This window comes from Triturus cristatus, chromosome 4_2 (assembly GCF_964204655.1).
Source record: "Triturus cristatus chromosome 4_2, aTriCri1.1, whole genome shotgun sequence".
In the NCBI taxonomy this organism is placed as follows: domain Eukaryota; kingdom Metazoa; phylum Chordata; class Amphibia; order Caudata; family Salamandridae; genus Triturus; species Triturus cristatus.
Window position 1 is genome coordinate 225,842,906 of NC_140586.1, and position 20,314 is coordinate 225,863,219.

A 20,314-nucleotide genomic window follows, 5' to 3' on the forward strand; every position below is an offset into this window, starting at 1 on the left:
GTATATTCTCTTTCTAAACCTCTGACTTTGTCGCTCTACCAAGTCATCTTAATGTTTTTTAGGGTACCAGTCAAGACATATTTCTACTGTTTTGTGTGACCCTATTACTGTTTAACACATAATTTAGTATTGTTTGACTTCATAGGGGCTTGACTTAATAAGAAACAGGACATAACATAAAAAATGTAGCCCTCAGAGGATCCCCCAAAATATGCCTTGCCCCAACATCCTTAGGATTACACTGGCTACCCCTGTGATCACTTTCCACCTTCAGCTTTAGGGCTAGCCAAGTCCACCTCGAAGACCCATGGGGTAACACCTCTAAGACAGTTTCAGCAACAGATTCAACCATGTCGCAGGATATGACCAAATGACTGAGAGAATTTCAGGCAGGTTCTGATGTTTTCATGCTAGGATGATATAATATGTTTGGGCATGTGGGGTTCCTCTAGCGTGCTTGGACCACTTTGGGTCTAACTCCCACCATCACGTCTTTAATATCCTAATTTTGGTAGTTCGGGGTTTGTGTCACTCTGACTCATTTAAAAAATATCTGAAATTGGACTCCTCATGACTCAAAAAGTGAATGTAAGTAGGTGGACATGTCCGTTCAAGAACTTCCTTCAGCTTCAGTAAGATCCCAGGATAAAATTCAAAACCACCAACGCTTACCTGAAGGAAAGCACAATTTCAGACACATCCCAAACTGCAGGATATAAAACACCACCCAGAGACCCCACTCCTCAAACTTCAGGACGGAATATACTACCTCACGCACACTCTAATCTACCAAAACGAAACCACCATTCTAAAGACACCCCAGTCTACAAAAATGAAGACTCCACTCCAGGCACAGTCCATCTACATCCTCAAATCACCAATATATCAAAAGAAAAAAAACGCCCTCTACACATCTAGTTGAAGGAAAACACCACCCCAGAAACCACCACCAAATTTCAGAATGGAAAATACCACCTCATACACCTCCTAATCTTTCAGAAGGAGTACACCATCCTAGACACAGCACAATCTAGAAGAAGGAAAATGGTTGTATGACTGTACCAACCATGTGATTATATTGCATGCCTTAACAATGCGGTCTTTACCATGCATGCCTTTACAACAAATTTCTTCATAAAGGCATGATTGGTAAAGGCATATGCATTGTAAAGATTTCACCACAGTCCCCTCCTCGAGCCCTAAAACCGACTACCAGCCCTAAAAACTACTCAAACTCCCCGCCCTGAGTCCTAAAACCTGGCCCCCTGCCCTAAAAACCTACCCTGAACCCAGCCCAAAAAACACCTAACCCCCCCGGAGCCCTAAACCGGCCCTCAGCCCCAAAACTACCATGATCCCCCCAACCCTGAGCTCTAAAACCCAGCCCCCAGGCAAAAAAACTACCCCAACCCCAGCTACTTTCACCAAGCCACGGCTCGATTCTTCCTGTTCCTTCCATTCTCCCTGCCCATCTTCTCTGAATCTATAGTGCTGACTGCCTTTACGCATATGCGTGGTAAAGGCATAAGAGGGGTAAAGGCAACTGTGGTAAAGCTTGTGTGGTAACGGAACACGTGGTTCCATCCACGTTGTAAATGCTGTTTCCCAAGAAAAACACCATTTGCTGCAAACCTAATCTACAAGAGTAAAAAGAGCATCCCAGATACACCACAATCTAAAGGAAACTTACACTAATCCACAAACTCCAATCTACAGGAATAAATCAACATCCCAGGCACACCACAATCTACTGGAAGAGAAACACCAACACAGACACAGACCACCATCTCCAGGATGAAAAACACCATCCTAGACACACTCCAATCTTTTGGATGATCTAGTTTCTTTATTGACAAGATCCAGATTCTTTCAGGCAAATTTTATTACTGGCACCAACTCCACGGTAGGGAACACAGGTCCACAAGGGCCGACATCTACCTTTCATCCATTACCATCTCTGACAGCCTTCTCATCTATTGCTCCGCCTGACTCCCTGATGGTTCTCAAGTCCTTAAAATCGGGTTCCCAGTCTGACCCCTGCCTGGCCAGGCTGTGGGCTTCAGTTGCAGAGACAGTGAACCCAGAGTTTAATAGTCTTATCAATATGTATCTACAGGCTGCTACAGTTGCTCCAGCTTGGAAACAGGCCAAACGTTTGCCTCTTTTGAAAAAACCTTCTTTGGATCCATCTGTCCCTGCTAGCTATCGCCCTATCTCTCTCCTTCCTGCCGTGGAGAAGGTCTGCGAGCAAGTTTTTAATAAACAGCTCGCCAACTATGTTGAAGGTTTTGGCCTGCTCCACCCAGCCCATTCAGGCTTCCAAGCCTCATATATTACTGAAACGGCCCTTGTCAAAATCTCCAAAGCCATTCAAGATCTTGTTGGACCTCTCTGCAGCATTCGATACTGTGCCTAACTCTCTGTTGCTGGCCCGTCTCTCGGACATTGGTATCTCAGGGTCTGCCTGGAATTGGCTGAAATCGTTCCTAGAGGGCAGAAGGCAGCAAGTTTGGCTCCCTCCTTCCTCGTCTACTCCTCAAAGTGTGACCACAGGAGTGCCTCAGGTGTCTACTCTGAGCCCCCTCCTTTTTAATATATTGTCGCCCCGCTGATCCAGCTGACAGAGGAGCCTGGTGCCAAGATCATCGCATATGCTAATGATACCCAGCTCCTCTTCACATGGAGAAAAACTGATCTATCCACCTCTCGTGCCAGAACATGCCTAACGGCCTTTTTCCAGGGGCTCCTCTCCATGCAGCTCAAATGCAATGAAGACAAATCAGAGATCCTTCTGTTTGGGACTTTCCCTGCACAGTTCAGGGAATTGCTTTAGCCGGCAGACTATCCAATGCCTAATTCTGTGGGTCTGGCCACTAAAAACCTTGGAATTTGGTTCAACGAAAATCTTTTGTTTACTACACAGATTAAGAAGCTAGCTGGGCAATGCTTTGGCACTCTTAAATCACTCGGAAAATGTCTCCCCCCTACTCCCTAGGGCAGCCAAGGAAAAGGTTTCTCATGCCTTAATCCTTTTGTGCATTGATTATGCGAATGCCCTGTACATGTGCCTGCCAAGTTACCTTTTGAAGAGGCTGCAGGTATTCCAGAACGCTTCAGCAAGGACTCTTATAATATTCCTGTAAGACCTAGCGTAAGGCAACACTTGCACGATCTTCATTGGAAACCCATGGCTGAAGGAGTAAAATGTAAAACCCTTGTTTTGGCTCATTCAGCCCTGTATGGATTTGGTTCAGTTTACCTAAGGAATCGCATCAGGTTCTACGTCCCTGCGCGACAGCTTCGCTCAGGAACGAAGCTTCTTGCTGTTATTTCATGCTTTCGCCTCAAGAGAATTGGTGGAAGTTCTCTGGCATACAAGGCAGCTTTAGCCTGGAGTTTGCTTCCTCTGGACCTTCGCAGCATCCAGGACCCTAAGCTCTTCAGGAAAAGCCTGAAGACTTTGCTTTTCATATAATGGTCCATTCACTTCTGCCCCACTTGGCTTGCGCCAGGACACTCTTTGAGTAGCCGTGCACATTATAAGTGCTAATAACATAACATACTGAAAACACAATCCTGGACACACCCCACTCTAAAGAAAGGAAAACCCAATCCCAGGCACATCCGAACCAATCTATAGTAAAATAATACAAACCACACATCTCCCAAGGTGTAGGAACGAAAACACCATCTCCAATACACTCCAATCTATTTGAAGGAAAGCATCCATCATCCTAGAAAAACACCAACGTACTGGAACGAAAACACAATCTAAGGCATATACCAATCTCCCAGAAGTTAAAATTTCCAAAAGAAGCACTTTAATCTACAGTAAGGAATGCACAAACCTCAACGCACCTCAGTCTACTGGAAGGAAAACACGTCTAGTGATCACTTTAATCTATAGGAAGGATACCTGGTGACAGACGCATGCACCCCTATGTGCCACAGCTAAATCCTCTTACTAAATGACCCCATGTACAGGAAGAAAAACGCTATCTCAGAAGCATCTACAAAACACCACTGCATACACACAAGCTTGGAAGGAAAAAATACCTTAGGAGTATTCTAATCCACAGGAAAGAATACCCTTCTTGACATCCCTCAGACTTCCAAAAGGAAAAAAACATTTCAGACACAGCCCAATCTACAGGAAGCAAAACAATATCTCTGACACATTTCAATTTTCTGGAAGGAAAACACCATGCCAGGAACCACTTAATCTCCACGAAAAAAACCACTATGCTAGCCACACCGCAGTGTAACTGCAGGAAAACTTCCACCCCAGACACACGTCTGCCAGAAGGAAAATGTCATCACACACACCCAATTTAAAGTAAGGAAAACAGCACCCCAGGTGCACTCAAATCTTACAGAAGAAAAAAAACTCATCCCATATGCATTTCAGTCTACAGGAAGAAGGAAACCACTACCCTACACACTGCTTTAGTTACTGGAAAGAAAACACTGTCCCACACAACCCAGTCTAAAGAAGGAAAACACCACGATAGAGACACCCTAACCAACAGGAAAGAATACACTAATATTGACTAGCCTTAGGTTGCCAGCGGGAAAATACCACCTAAGACTCGCCCCCGACTACCGGAAGGAAACCACCATTTAGACACACCCAAGTCTACAGGGGAAAAAAAACGTCAGACATTCCTCAATATATGAAGAGGGACATCTAATTTAAAGTAAGGCAGGCACCTTACCAGACAAACTCTAGTTTCCAGGAAGGAAATTCCATGCCAGACACACCCCAGTCTGCCAGAAGGAAAACACCATCATGCACACCCCAACCCAAAGTAAACAAAATACCATCACAGATACACACCTATCTACCGGAGAGAAATGCCTTTCCAGACAAGCCCCAATCTGCAGGACTGAAATCACCATTCAGCCACATCTCGGTCTACAGGATTGAAAACGCAATGCCAAGCACAGTCCAGTTTCGACGAGTGGGTGGGCCATCCTCAACAAGAAGAAACAAACTCCCAGACACGGCCCAAGCTGAAGGGTGAAAGCACCACCCAGGCACATCTCAAAATACACCAAAGATAACACCATGCCAGACACCCCCCAAACTATTGAATGGAAAGCATTATCCTAGACAGCCATCAATGTACCAAAAAGAATACGGCATCTTAGACTCACCCCAATCTACCAGAAGGAAAACACCACCCAAATATACAACATAAACCACAGTAAGGGATACATAATCCGTGACACACCACAGTTTAGAAAACCTGTCAGATACACAGCAATTTCCAGGACTGAAAACACTGTGTCAGGTGTGCCTAATTCGCACCATCCCAGATGCATCTTACTCTACAGAAAGGAAAACGGTATGCCAGACACTGCACATTCTGCTAGAAAGCAAACACTGCCCCACACAACCCAATCTAAAGTATTAAAGTCCCTTACCATAAGCATTCCGATCTACAAGAGGTTAACGCCATGCCAGACAGAACTAAATCTACAAGAAAGAAAGCACCTTTCTTGACATGCTTCAAACTACCTGAAGGAAAATCCTACCCCATCTACAGTCAAATCTCCCAGAACAAAAATACAATGTCAGACACCGCCCAATCTACATGTAGGAAAACATCGTATCTGTCACACCCTAATCTTCAGAAAGGAAAACACCAAGCCAGACACAATTCGGTCTATCAGGAATAAATATTATATCCCTGACTCAATCAGATGGAAAATACCATTTTATATACAGCCCAAGTTACAGAAAGGTTAACACCATGCCAGCCGCACCTCAATAGTCAGAAAGGAAAACACCACCCCACAAACACAAAGTAATTAAAATAACATCCCAGACAGCATATTCTGCCAGAAGTAAAACTCATCCTACACAACCTAATCTAAAGAAGGATAACATCATCTCAGAGATATCTGTAGTTATGGAAAAAAAACACAATCCCTGATGCAGCCCCAGTCTACAGGAATGAAAAAGCCATGCTAGAAAAACTAATCTGTTAGAAGGAACACAACGTTCCCACTCCCAGTATTCAAGAGGAAAAACACCAAATTAGGAACACTGATATTCAGGGGAAAAAACACCCTTCTTGATATGCCCCAAGCTACCAGAAGGGAAATATTTCAGACACACTCCAATATACCTTAATGTACAGGAAGGAAAACTCCATCTAAGAAACAAGCATATCTAATATGTCGAAAACACCATCCAAGACACACACAAATTACAGGAGAAAGATGCCATCTTTGGCACAGCCCAGTCTACAGGATGGAAAACATCATGCCAGATACGTCTCAGTCTACTAAGAGGAAAAAACCCTTGGGCATACACCGACCTACTGGAGAACAATACTATCTCAGACACACCCTGGACTACAAGAATGGAAACATCATCTCAGCTACCATAGTCTACAGGGAGGAAATCACCCTGCCAGGCACACCCGAATCTACAGTAGAAAAAACGAAATCCTGGACATGAACCAACATACAGGAGAAAACACCATGGCAATCACACCCCAGTCTACCAGGATGAAAACAGCATCCCAGCCACGCCCAGTCTACTAAGAGGAAAACTCCATCATTACACACCCCAATCTACAGGAGGAAAATAACATGTCAGTGACACCCCAAGCTACCAAGAGGAAAACATTATCCTGGACATACACCGATCTGCTGGAGAATAGTACTATTTCAGTCACACCCCAGGCTACAAAAATGGAATTCCCCTATCAAGCACCAATATACCAGAAGGAAAACCGCATGTTAGACACACCCGAACCTACACAAGAAAAAACGTCGTCCTGGACGCACCCCAATCTTCAGGAGGAAAATAACATGTCAGACACACCCCAATCTACCAAGAGGAAAACATTCTCCTGGACATACACCGACCTGCTGGAGAACAGTACTATCTCAGACACATCATTGGCTACAGAATGAAAACAGCATGACAGGTACCATAGTCTAGGAAGGAAATTACCCTGCCAGGCACACCCGAATCTGCAGTAGAAAAAACGCAATCCTGGACACACCCCAACATACAGGAGAAAAACACCATGGCACTCACACCCTAGTCTACCGGAATGAAAACAGCATCCCAGCCACACCCAGGCTACTAAGAGGAAAACTCCATCGTTACACACCCCAATCTACAGGAGGAAAATAACATGTCAAGCACACCCCAAGCTACCAAGAGGAAAACATTCTCCTGGACATACACCGACCTGCTGGAGAACAATATTATCTCAGACACACCCCAAGCTACCAAGAGGAAAACATTCTCCTGCACATACACCGACCTGCTGGAGAACAATATTATCTCAGACACACCCCAAGCTACCAAGAGGAAAACATTCTCCTGCACATACACCGACCTGCTGGAGAACAATATTATCTCAGACACACCCCAAGCTACCAAGAGGAAAACATTCTCCTGCACATACACCGACCTGCTGGAGAACAATATTATCTCAGACAAACCCCAAGCTACTAAGAGGAAAACATTCTCCTGCACATACACCGATCTGCTGGAGAACAATATTATCTCAGGCACACCCCAAGCTACCAAGAGGAAAACATTCTCCTGGACATACACCGACCTACTGGAGAACAGTACTATCTTCGACACACCCCTGTCTTCAGGAATGGAATTACCCTATCAAACACCAATATACCAGAAGGAAAACAGCATGTTAATCACACCCGAATCTACTCAAGAAAAAACGTCATCCTGGACACACCCCAATCTACAGGAGGAAAATAACATGTCAGACACACCCAACCTACCAAGAGGAAAACATTCTCCTGGACATACACTGGAGAACAGTACTATCTCACACACCCTTGGCTATAGGAATGAAAACAGCATCTCAGATACCATAGTCTAGGAAGGATATTACCCTGCCAGATACACCTGAATCTGCAGAAGAAAAAAACGCAATTCTGGACACACCCCAACATACAGAAGGACACCACGCCAGTCACACCCCAGTCTACAGGAATGAAAACAGCATCCCAGCCACGCCCATGTCTACAGGAATTAAAACAGCCTCCCAGTCACGCCCCAGTATACAGGAAGGAAAACGCCATCCTGAACAGACCCCAATCTACCCAAAGGAAAACACTACCCCGTGCACTCCCAAGCCAGCTCTACAGGAGTAAAACACCAGCTCAGAAACACTCCAATCTACGGAAAAGACAACGCTATGCTGAACAGGCTCATCCTGCCAGCTGCGTCTGTCATCGCCACAGGTTCGAGTGGCGTCATCCAGTTTGCGGACAGTCACTGTGGCAGGTGCAGCCCCGAGAGCAGGAAGCTTGGGCTGGGGTGCCAGAGGCGCACCCACCCCGGAAGAGTCATCACCTGCTGGGCTCGTGGGAGCTCGTGCGGCATAACTGCGGACATCTTTTACAAAACAGGCCTTGACACCCCGCCACTGCTAAAGAGCGCCCACATTAGACCCAACATTTTAGTGACTCAAAGTGCATTTGAAAATAGTTACAAAAAGAGGAAGCATGGCGGAATAGCATAAACACATATCACTATGTAAACTATTTACCGCACAGTGTAAAACCGTGGAAATGAGACCGATGCGATGCAGGCAAATATTGATGGGAGAACGAAGAGGGGCTTGGTGAGAGTGTTAATTAGGATTTTGAAACCAGAGTATGGAAGAGAAAATGTGAAATACAAAGAAAGGGACAGGTTGAGGAAGTGGGCAAATAGATGGGTGCGAAGAGAGAGAGGAAAAAGGAAGAGATGGCATGGGGATGGAGAGAGTGGAACAGGGTGAAATAAAGGGGTAGACGGGTGGAGGGAGAGGAGAAAGAAAGAGGAAAGGATAAAGGAAGAGAAGGCGAGAGAACGAGGGAGGGAAGGTTAGGGAGGACCAGATGGCACTAAGTTTGGGCGGAGGAAACAAGAAAAACATTGGGAGGAAAATGAGAGAGCGCCAAGGAAAAGAGGAGAGACAGGGAATATGTGGGGGGGGGGGGGAGAGGAAGGTGCCAGTTAGAAGGATAGAAAAAATAAAGGAAGTTAAAAGAAGGAAAGGGTTGACAGAAGGAGGAAGAGTGTAACGAGGAGATGGAGATAGAAAGAGTCGAAGTGGCAGAGAATGACAGAAAGCTGGGGAAACGGAGGGAAAGCTGGAATGTGTGCCATGGGGATGGCACGAGGGAGAAAATAGGAGGTAAAAGGAATGATGGGTAGAAAGAGGGAGAGGAGCAAATAAAGTAGGAGAAAAAGAGCGATGGAATGAGGGAGGAATAGAAAGAAAGAGGGAAAGAAAGACTGGAGGAAAGATGGAGCCGGAAAAGAGACAAGAGAGGGACAAAAAGGACTGGTAATTAGAGAAGATACTGTGCCATGGGATGAGGGAGATGGAAGGAAGAATGTATAGAAAGAGAGGAAGAAGAGGGGCCCATGGAGAGATTGACGTTGGGGGAGGGGAGAAAGAGGGTTATATTTTGAAAGGGGGACACATGGAAAGAAGGGTAAAGACATAACGATGGGGTCTTGGGCAAAGGATCTATAGAAAGTGTGAGCGATACAAGAGTAAAGGATGGAGCTGGGAAGAGAGATGGAGAGGAAAAAGAAAGGGGAAGGATGGAGGGATAGAAAGAGAGGGAAGAAGATAGAGGGATGGGAGGAATGAGGAGGTAGAGAGGGAGTGCGCGAGCTAGAAAGTTACCAAGCGCGAGCTGGGGGAGATGACGGAGAGTGTGAGAGGTGGACAGAGAGAGACGGAGCCACAGAGAGGAATAGGGGCGGGAAGGAGGGGGAGAGGAGCAGAGAGATGAAGCGCAGGGGGAGGGAGGAAGAGAGGAGCAGAGAGAGATGCGGAGCGGAGAGCTCGGAGCGGAGATGCTACAGTTCGCTTCCTAAAAATAGCCCGTGGGGTTCGTGACTCTGACGCCCCCAAGAACTCCCCCAAGGATGGACGATCCCCCCGTGGAGTCCGGGTAAGAACTCCCCGCGACTACACCGAGAGCCCCCCAACTCTCCTTCACCACTAGGTGCCCCTCAACTCCACTACCGGGTGCGGATTAGACCCCCTTAGAGTCCAGGTAATAACGCATGGCTGTACCCACCATACGCAACCCCACAGCTGCCCCTGCAGTCCACTTCGGGAGGGCTGCTCCCTGTGGACCACCCCCAGAGTTACCCCTCTTCCTTACCCGCAGCATCGCTCACAGAGACGGACAAACCTACCCATGTCCCCGGTGCGAGCCAAAGCGACCACACCCCCCACTACCAAAAATTAACCCCACCTGCTCCTGGAACACCAACACCTCATGGCACAAAGCCGCACAACTCCTCCAAACCACCCCTTTCCCTCTCCTAGGGTCAGAAGAGCCCCCGGTGTGACGTAACCATCAAAGTCAAGTCAACTCCTCGGCTGGGCAAAGTAACAGCCCCGGCCGAGGCAAATTATTTTAGCCCTACCTTCACTGCCCCTTAGCTGTTCGTCTAAGAGTGGACGGCTCACACCGAGGGCGGGAGCGTAAGATAGCCTCCTAACCCCCAACCCTGCACCTGCCCTACCCCGATATTGGAACTTAAGTCACCCCACCCACTCCCCGTTTTCCCCAAAACTATATCTCAGGTATGTATCGCTCGGGATATTTCTTACACCGACCTCCATTCATGTCGTCCCCCTCCCCCCCCCCCCCGCCCCCCATATCAAACCCCTCTCAGTTTTCCTCTATTTCCGTCGTAATGCATGCTGCGAGAATTCTTATCAAAACTCCCTTTGTGGAGGTATGTAATTATTTTCCTGGTTTACACTATAAACTGAATATATTTATGCCCCCACACCTAAATTTGTTATTCTGAAGTTTTCATTTGCGGTTTGGGCGGGGTGTCGTGGGGTGGTGGGGGGGTCAGGCAGTTGTCCACGACAACTATACAGCAAGAGATGGAAAGGGACTCATGACAGATCAAAGGGCGATCGGGGGTGGGGGGCGTTTGCTGTAGAGCAAGCATCTTTATGTATTAAAAATAGAATTACCATTATCATCTCTTATCCCTCTCACGATTTGAGAAGAGGAACTGTAGGGGGAGTCAGGAGTTGTGTATTTAATGGAATGGTGAAAATCCTACATCTCTAAGCGTGTGTGTGCACGGATTCGTATATATATATATAGATATATATATACACACACACACATATATATATATATAGATATGGCTATATATCGTTTTAGTGATTTTATGGCACAAAATGTGATAGCATGTAAACTCATATTTCACAGGGAACTGTTGAAAATATTCCATATTCCCTGTGAAATATGGGTTCCATTATCACAATGAGTCTCCAACCCATTCTGCAGAGCTTTGCCATTGTAGGGGCCACTAGGTGGCAGGTTATTTAGGTTATGTGGCAGAATTATCTAAATTATGCGGCAAAAAGGTATATTCATATAGAGTAATTGTGCAGGAAGGTCCAATATTGCCATCACGGGGTTCTAGTGACATATACAAACTACTCCGCTATCGGCCTCATGGCAATTTTTGACCATATTACACAGTAACCCATTTTGTATCCTCCATATACATATATATTTTACATGGTCAGGTGCTTTTATTGCGCAAAATGCAGAAGTTTAAAAGCCAATTTTTCACAGGGACCATAACATATGTAAAGTATTTCACAGGTGCCTGTGAAATGCAGCTTTCACTATAATAATACCAGCCCCAAACTAATCTGAAGAGCTTTATCCTTAGTAAGAACACTAGGATTGTGTGGCGAACGGATGGCCAAGTTATGTTGCATAGCTATCTAAATTATGCAACAACAAAAGGCTAATTATTTGGCACAATTTTTGGCAATAATATCCACCCATTTGAGCTAAAACATTTTCTGCCAATTATGTGGCAAGTACATTATATCCATAATTAATCGGTAGGTAAACATCACAGCCACTGATTCACTCAAATTCATTGACCTTGACCTTTGTCTATCGTTTCATCAACAATCTTTTCATGAAAGGAAAACACAACCTAAACCAGTCATAGTCCAATCGGTGTCCCTGTTTAGCTGCATCTTCAAAGAGGGCCACTTCAACAATCTGTCCCGCCTTTAGATAGAATGTTTTTTAAGACTGTACACAGTGCTTTATCCTTAAATTCTATCTTCTTAACTACATAATTAACCACTCCCTTCTTTTTACTGCAGACAACCAAACATTATAGTCCAGTATTTCACTTACCTTTTTCAATAAACATTTCCCTGTTTGAAAAAACACCTTTTTTCAAGCGGACTATTGGACAAAAAACATGCAATATAAAAAGTACTGAGTAGCTGATGACTAATATGGTCCTATATTGCTCTCTCGGGGTTCTGGTGACGTGTACAAACCAGTAGGCCTCCTGGTTCATGGAGTCACTAGAAGCATCAATGGCAATTTTGGACCATTTAACACAATTACCCATTATATATCCTATACAAAGAATTATACATAGTGCCATGAAATAACAGTAAGGCAACCAGCAGCACTCTAAAACATATCTTAATAAATGTGTCGTAATTGCAAACATATAATGCTGGCAAGATGGCTCATCAAATTATCAGAATTAGTCCCTGATACCGGCTGTGACAAGAAGGTCACATGTTCAAACCTGCAAGGCCAACTTGGCCTTCCATTCTTCTAAGAAAGGTAAATTGAATACTATAACATTGGCTAACAGTAATATATTAATTCTATCAGTAAGAGAAAGCATAAGTGTGGTATTAAGTGCGATAGAATAAGTCATTTAAAAAAAATATTATTATTTATTAAGGATCAAAGCCCCTTCTGCAGGTATGGTTGCGTTGGACTTTAAGAAAAAAAATTCTCTTGGTATCTATAATTTGGCAAATTAAATAAATATGCATAAAGTTTCAAAATTATTCTTTTACCCTCTTCTGAATCTTTTCCCGACATTGCGTGGCGTTTGAACATGGGAGTAGGGGGTGGGCGGGTCAATGTTGAAGGGGCAGACTCATAGTTCTGCATTTTCCTATTATAACTACAGCAACATTTTTTGCTCAGGTAAACAGCACAAACACCAACACAGAATTACAGTATGTTTTGTAGGAAGGAGTGACTCGATGTAATTTGGTTGGTGTAAATCTGTTCAGCATTTTTTGTGTAGTTTACAATTCTAAAGAATCCAAATAGGCAATGCATGCCTGAAAAAATAATTCTAGAATATTCTTAATTTATATTTCTTTTTTTTTTACTGCTTTCTTCCCCAGCACGCATACAACATAACAAGATCAGGTAACACTGTACGCTTGATCTCAACTGACAAGCATTGACTTTTAAACATGCTTCTGTATCGGCTCCTTATCACTTTGTTCATTATAAACTTTCCATTAGTTGCTAGTGCAATGGCCTGCACCTCCTATCCTCCTGACATTACCAAGGTGTCATCATACATGAAAAGCTTCCTCAGATCTTAACAGTCCTAGAACTTTCAGTATACTAGATCCAAGAACCAATTTGAGATTCTCACTTTGGAATGTGTGTGAGTGGTGCGAATCTCGAACATGAAACGCTGTTTCGATGATCACAAATATCTTATGCCCAGTTAGATTTTTAACTGGGTCTACCATTACATAATGATATATTGCCGAGCCAGATTAAAGAATTTCATTTTTTGTTGTTTGCTGTGGGCAAAGGGACAACGCCATGGGACTGGGGGTGGGAGCACCCCATAGAGGGTTGGAAAGTTCCTCCCTCCCGAAAAGTACAACAAAAAATAAGAGAAGGGTAGTGGGGCTAGGAATCTATCGGACGTAGATTGAGACCTGAAACTTGTTAAATTGAAGGCGTTAGTAAGAGATCTCAAATATATCCACACAGCTGATTTGGTTATTGATTCAAGTTCAAGAATCCATAGTAAAAAATATCAGTGGTAAAAAAAAAAACATATACTTGTGTAAAATATATATTTTTTTGTACTTTCTTTTTTGGTAGGTGGGATTTTAGTGAAGATTATGTATTTGTGCTGTTGTAGAAAAATACCTAATGATAGGATTTGCATCTACTGTTGGAATTGTTCACAATACTTGAGGAAAGTGCCAATTTCTCCCAAATGTTTCCAGGATGCCTATTTTCTATTATAACTCTACTCCTGGAATAGTTTGGAAAAGTAAAAAATTCTACTAGTATTTTAAGAAAGGCCTTAAAAGTAGTACTCTTGATTTGCGGAAAGTGTGGCCCATAATTCGCTGCTATTGCAAAGCATGTTTAGGGTTTTACTTAGGACTCACAGCCAGCATGCTAAATGAATACGGAAGTGGTTAGACTGGAGAGTGTCCTGAGGTGGTCTGATTATTCAGATACCACACCCAATTAAGAGACTGATCAGTAGGTCATAAGGAACTGAAATAAATGAATTAATTGTAATCTATAACTCCTGGGGAATATGGATTGCCCACAAGACACTGAATTAACGGCTTTGAAACTGCTGCTGTCTGTGTGTAACAATAGGCTAGCATGTAACACACATAACTGTGCGCATAAAGTTACTTATTAAAAAAAAGATACATTTAACTGTTCTGTGTGGTAATATGGAATTTGACCTTTGCATTAATATGTGCCTAAGAGTATAGTTGCACTATATATAGTGTTATTGGGCCACATTGATTTCACTATATATAAATGTGGCACGTTATTTAGAGCAACTGAATTAATCAGCGAGCAATTGCACGTTTATTACGACAGTGCAAAGGTCAAATTCGCGTTTATTTCCTAAGTACTGCAAAATGAACACGAGAAAAACATTTTTTACTGCCTCACAATTTGCATGTAAAAATTACATTAGAAATGGAATCACTCTCCTAACAGTCACAACGTCTCTTCAGTGTGAATTTATCACACTTCAAAAGTTTAACCCCTAATATCCTGATTTTGGTAAAGTACCTTTAGTTTTTAAAAAAAAGTACACAGGAAAAAATGCAGTGGCATGAAACATTTATACAGATACGCAGAGTACACTATGCTATTTATATACTATAGTTACATATTACTTCCATTATATATATATATATATATATATATATATATATACATACATATATATATATGTATATATATATATATTATCTACTGGCGGTCGCCAGTAGATAGTTATAGTTACAACCTAGTTTCCATAGGAAATCTCAAAATTCTAGTTTGAATAACTTTGGCGCCGGTTGACGAATCCTCGCAAAAGTTTCAAAACTAATGGGGCGCTCCGCTCAGCTCCTACCCTGAAAGTCTCGGGGTGATTCGTCAAGCGGGGGCCGAGAAAAAAGGGGGGTCCCAAAACACGTTTTTCCCATGCATTTTTCCATAGGACCTTTAGACACAGCTACAGCCCGAACGGCTGAACAGAATTACTTGAAATTTGGCAGAGAGGTAGCCATAAGGTCAAGGAAGTGCCTTTTTCAGGTCTGGTGTAAATCTGTTCAGTATTTCCTGAGAAAATAGCATTTAAAAGCATATCAATATCTATACGCGTGCACCGTGCGCGCACTGTGTGCGCACCCTGCCGTGCGCAATTCTGATTGGTTGTTAGATGTCGGTAAACATTCGAATCGGTCGAAACCAGGAAGTGTCGCCTGCCATTTTGTCTCTCGCAGTCTGAGGGGGTGAAAAAAAAAGGTGGAGAACGTGAAAAGGGGGCAGAGTGGACAGGTCCTGACCCCCTAGCCTTGGTCAGGGGGTCACAGAAGGACCCCCAAGGGAGAAAAAAATAAATAAAAAAAATAAAAAATCGCGAGGTGCGCGCACCCTGCGCGCACGGCACACACTGCGAACCGTGGGTGCTCGGTGCGCGAAGCGCACCGAGTGCCCACAGCGCGCGCACGGTGCGTGAAGCGCACCTCGCGATTTAAAAAAAAATAAAAATCACGGTGAAAAACCTGAAAAAAAAAAAATTATAAATACATAACTTAGCATTTAAAAAAACGTACAAATTCACTGAAAAAACCATAGGTTTCACACACGTTATAGTTACGAATTAGCATTTAAAAAACCTTGCAAATTCACTTAAAAAACCATAGGTTTCACACATGTTATAGTTAGCTGGACATTTCACTCGTAAAAAACCAATTAAATTCCCCCGTTATAGTTACTGCAGGCAACTATAACTCACGCGACCACAATCCTCTGCTGATGACGTCAGATATTACATCACTGATGACATATGTGTCTTTATGAAAAATAAATATTTGTAATATATGTATAGCTAAAGATTAATGGAAGAAGACATGGGTAAATAAGTGTCTAAATACAGTGATGTAATATCTGACGTCATCAGCAGAGGATTGCGGTCGCGTGAGTTATAGTTGCCTGCAGTAACTATAACGGGGGAATTTCATTGGTTTTTTACGAGTGAAATGTCCAGCTAACTATAACATGTGTGAAACCTATGGTTTTTTAAGTGAATATATATATATATATATATATATATATATATATATATATATATATATATATATATATATATATATATATATTTCGTTTCAGCAATCCCTTTATCAATACCTGTTGATTCCAAATGCACTCCATTGTGCTCAGTCCATTTAAACTTGTTACTGTACATTCCCATTGGCTCAGATGTTTGAATAAACAAGGAGAAAGGACTGCTACAATCCATCACAACCTACAGTCCTCCTCCTTGTTTATTCAAACATCTGAGCCAGTGCAGATGTGCAGTAACAAATTTAAATGGACTGAGCACAATGGTGTTCATCTAGAATCAAGTCATTGATAAAAGGATTGCCAACAAGACTCTGCCTATCTTTAATAATAAATTAGTGTCCCTCTGAGACCCCTCTAACACTCCTTTGGCGTCAGTGTACCTCTACCCTGACCCTTTTAATCACTGTGAATAAAAATGTATGGCACTGGTTTCCCAATACTTGAAACGGCAGCTGCATTTCCCGGGTCAGGTAGTGGCCAGCCAATCAGGGCATTGCTAGTGGCGTATGAATTTGCAGATCTACCACAAGGGATCTGTGGAGGGTTTGCGTCCTTAGATATGCAAATTTGTTTTTCTTTTAATAACTCCACAACTACTGAATGAATTTATACCAAAGAACAAAAAGGGTTTTTTCTGGACCAAGAGCTACCTCTCTACCAAATTTGGTGCACTTCTGTCAAGCAGTTCGAGCTGTAGTTGTGTTCAAAATCCCTATGGTAAATTCCATGGGAAAAAAGGTGTTTTGCGCCCCCCCTTTTGTATTAGCCCCGCTTGACGAAATCTCCCTGAAATGTTCCACACCCCAAGTGAACTCAGGTGTATACTAGTTTTGAAAATTTCGTCAAGATTTGCAAACACCGCCAAACTTATTGGCAAAACAAAAAATGGTTTTCATATGGAAACCAGTTCCTAATTCCAACTAACTACAAGCGACCAAAAGAAGTGAGTCATTTCATGTCTTATTGAAAAAAGCAATCATATATATATATATATATGTTTGCTTTTTTCAATAAGACATAAAATGACTCACTTCTTTTGGTTGGCTTTTTCTCGTAACAAGAGAGGTCTGGTCACTGCCGCCACTTGTCTCCACCGCTAGAACCTCTCACACCATATTTGCATTCCATGCAGAATATTTAGGCTATCTCAGATTTTTGATTTGTGGACATTTCACTGCATGGCAAACACCAACATACTCTCAACACTGGTGTTTGCCCCGCGGTGACTGAAGTTTTTCTTTTATTTATCAGGGTTGCCCCCTATACCCCCGCTGCCCTTCCCAACCTGCTGACAAGCATTTCCCCATCTGCAACTGCAGCGCTATTTAATGAGGTGCTATAGGGCAGATGGCGAAATGTCTGTTTACAGGAACAATGCACCCCAGTGTCTGCATACCTAATTTTGGAGTCTTTTTATGCAAGTTTTAGGCTTCTGTAGAGTGGGTCAATTGTATATCAAGTCCCACCTCCCATCCTGACTGCCCTGATGAACTTGTTTCTCCTTCGGAACTGGCTATGTGGGTACTGGACCGGTGTGAGTATGGCGTGGGCAGTAGTGGTCCGCCAAGTCCTTCACCCCATAGACCCTCGGAAAAAGGAAATGGCACCACCAAACCTCACCCCAAAAGCCCTCTCTCCAATGCTGTAATATCCTGAGAAACCATGTGCCCAAAACTGACCTACCACTCAGCACTTCACTTTATCTCTTTTGTTGCTATTTTAAGGACAGAAACTACAAAAAACTCAAAAGAATGGATCCAAAAAAGTTGAAGACTTCAAAAGAAGGGTGTGCTTAAAATGTAGCTTCTGGTGAGGGAACCTCATAAGTAACCATTTATCATTCACTATGGATGCACTCTACCCTTGAAAATCGACGAACTAAAGAGTTATAAGTTCCCTCAGAAAATTGAAGTCACTTCTTTGTGTGGGAGCTTGGAACAATAATTAACATCCTTTAAGCAGGCTGCAATTTGCAACTCCCTGTGATTGGCTACAACCATAGGGATGGTGGCCTCGAAGTAGACAACCATCCCTGTAATTGCATTCCAACACTGATTTCAGAAAATCAGCTTGAGTTTCTTAGAGGAACAGCGGGTGCTTTAAAAAAACGTTTTTCATTTTGGAGACTTCAGACTATGGGATGACTGCCTACTAAACTTTAAGCTGCCACCCCTATTTCCAAAGGGGAATAGGTTGAAAGGGAACCCTTTCCCCCATGCAAATCAGTTGCCATCCCAACTTGGAGGTTGATAACTGATTAACGGTTTGCTCGCAACCAGAATTACGGTTGCAAACCAATGATACATAGGTTACCAAATGGCAATATGAAGGGACACCTCTAATACATCCCTTCTACATTGCAATTCGCTAGTGCTTTCTAAACCCATTTTACTACTCCTAAAAATGTTTCTAAATTGCAAAAAGGAGTAAGTACTTATGTAAAAGGGTTCCTGCAGTCGCAAACCTTATGGGCCTGATTAACAAAGGACCTCTGCACTAGTGGCGGGGGACCCACACTCGCGACGGGACCTTCGCAATGAGTAACTGCAATGAGGAGGTCTCGCCACGACAGCAGGGCCTCCTCCACAAGTGCGGTGGCCCTTTGTGAATCGGGGCCCGTGTTTTTACCAAAGCGGAGAGTTTGCAACCCCAAAAATCCTTTTTACATCTGAACCCACATCTTCTCTTAAACTTTCGCCCTCTGAATCACTGCTCATACGTTGTTGATGTGTAAATTTACCTGCTTGTCTTAGGTGATGCAGATCAACTGGAAGCCCTAGATTCTGGTCTCTGCACCCCTACATGGTTGGATATGAAGTAAGTCACTTCATCTTGATAGTTGACACCCAAGAAACAGAGATCTTCTCCCCATTTCTCGTCTCCTTCATGACTGTGGACGATTGCTTGTATACCACCCTCTGGTCATAGTATTCATAGACCATCTCACTAATAAATTAAAGGTATTATCATGAAATTATACACTATTTTCTGGTGGCCACTGTCTTTGGCTATTTCTCTTCATTCTGCTTAGAGCCTCTAGCTGAAGAGCTGGGGTACTACCCTGAGGACGACCTTCATTTCCTCATTTACCTAATGTGGCCTCCTCCACCACCCGCTCCATGAAGTGACTTACCTTCAGTCTGCTTGGTCCTGAAGCTGGACGGACAAAGCCACCACATGTTTGCAGCAGTCATTTAAGGGGCTTCATCACCATAAATGTCGGTGCAAGCTTTTGTGCTTGATTCAAAGTGGCCTCCATTGGTAAGCATATCCCACCTGGTTCTGTGTCTGGATAGACCCCCAGACGGCCGATACATGGACCCAGGGTCTAGTACATCACTAGATGGGACAAATATCAGTAGATTGCTCTGCACTGTTTGCCAGTGCCCAGTAGATCCCACTGTGGGCTATTGCAAAGATGACGCACAACCCAGCTGATCATTCCTTGGATCAGTGCTCCGTAGGCTACTCTATTCTGTTGTCAAGACTCAAGAGTCCAAGAGATCGGTCCAAAGACCGGGCCCTGGTAGATCCTCCAGTGGACTCTTGTGCAGCAGATCACACAACTAATCAGTGCTCAGTAGATCACTTCACAGACTAGTGCACAGTTGATCCCTCCATACACCAATGTGCAGTAAATATCCATATAGCACAAGACCAGGTAGATCCCCTCTTGGACCATTGCCCAATGGATCCCTTCACGGGTCAATGCCTGGCAGATCCATCCATGAATCAAGGCCAGCAGATCACTTTTGGAAGGAATTCTTCCTTGCTCATTTCACCATTTGAAGTCTTTTGGAAAATCTCAATCATTCTGTCTACACCAAATGGCACCCAGAGGTGGTCATATGTCCTGTCAATCACC

General features: G+C 43.5%; 1 protein-coding gene across 1 annotated transcript in view; it reads left to right on the top strand.

Annotated features, from left to right (window-relative positions):
* Nucleotides 1-9,824: 9,824 nt before the first annotated feature.
* KCNJ4 (potassium inwardly rectifying channel subfamily J member 4) overlaps nt 9,825-20,314 on the top strand; it is a 208,699-nt gene continuing 198,209 nt past the window's right edge. The window contains exon 1 of the mRNA XM_085600075.1: nt 9,825-9,954. The gene's annotated coding sequence lies outside the window, so the exon portion shown is untranslated. The remainder of the gene's footprint in view (nt 9,955-20,314) is intronic.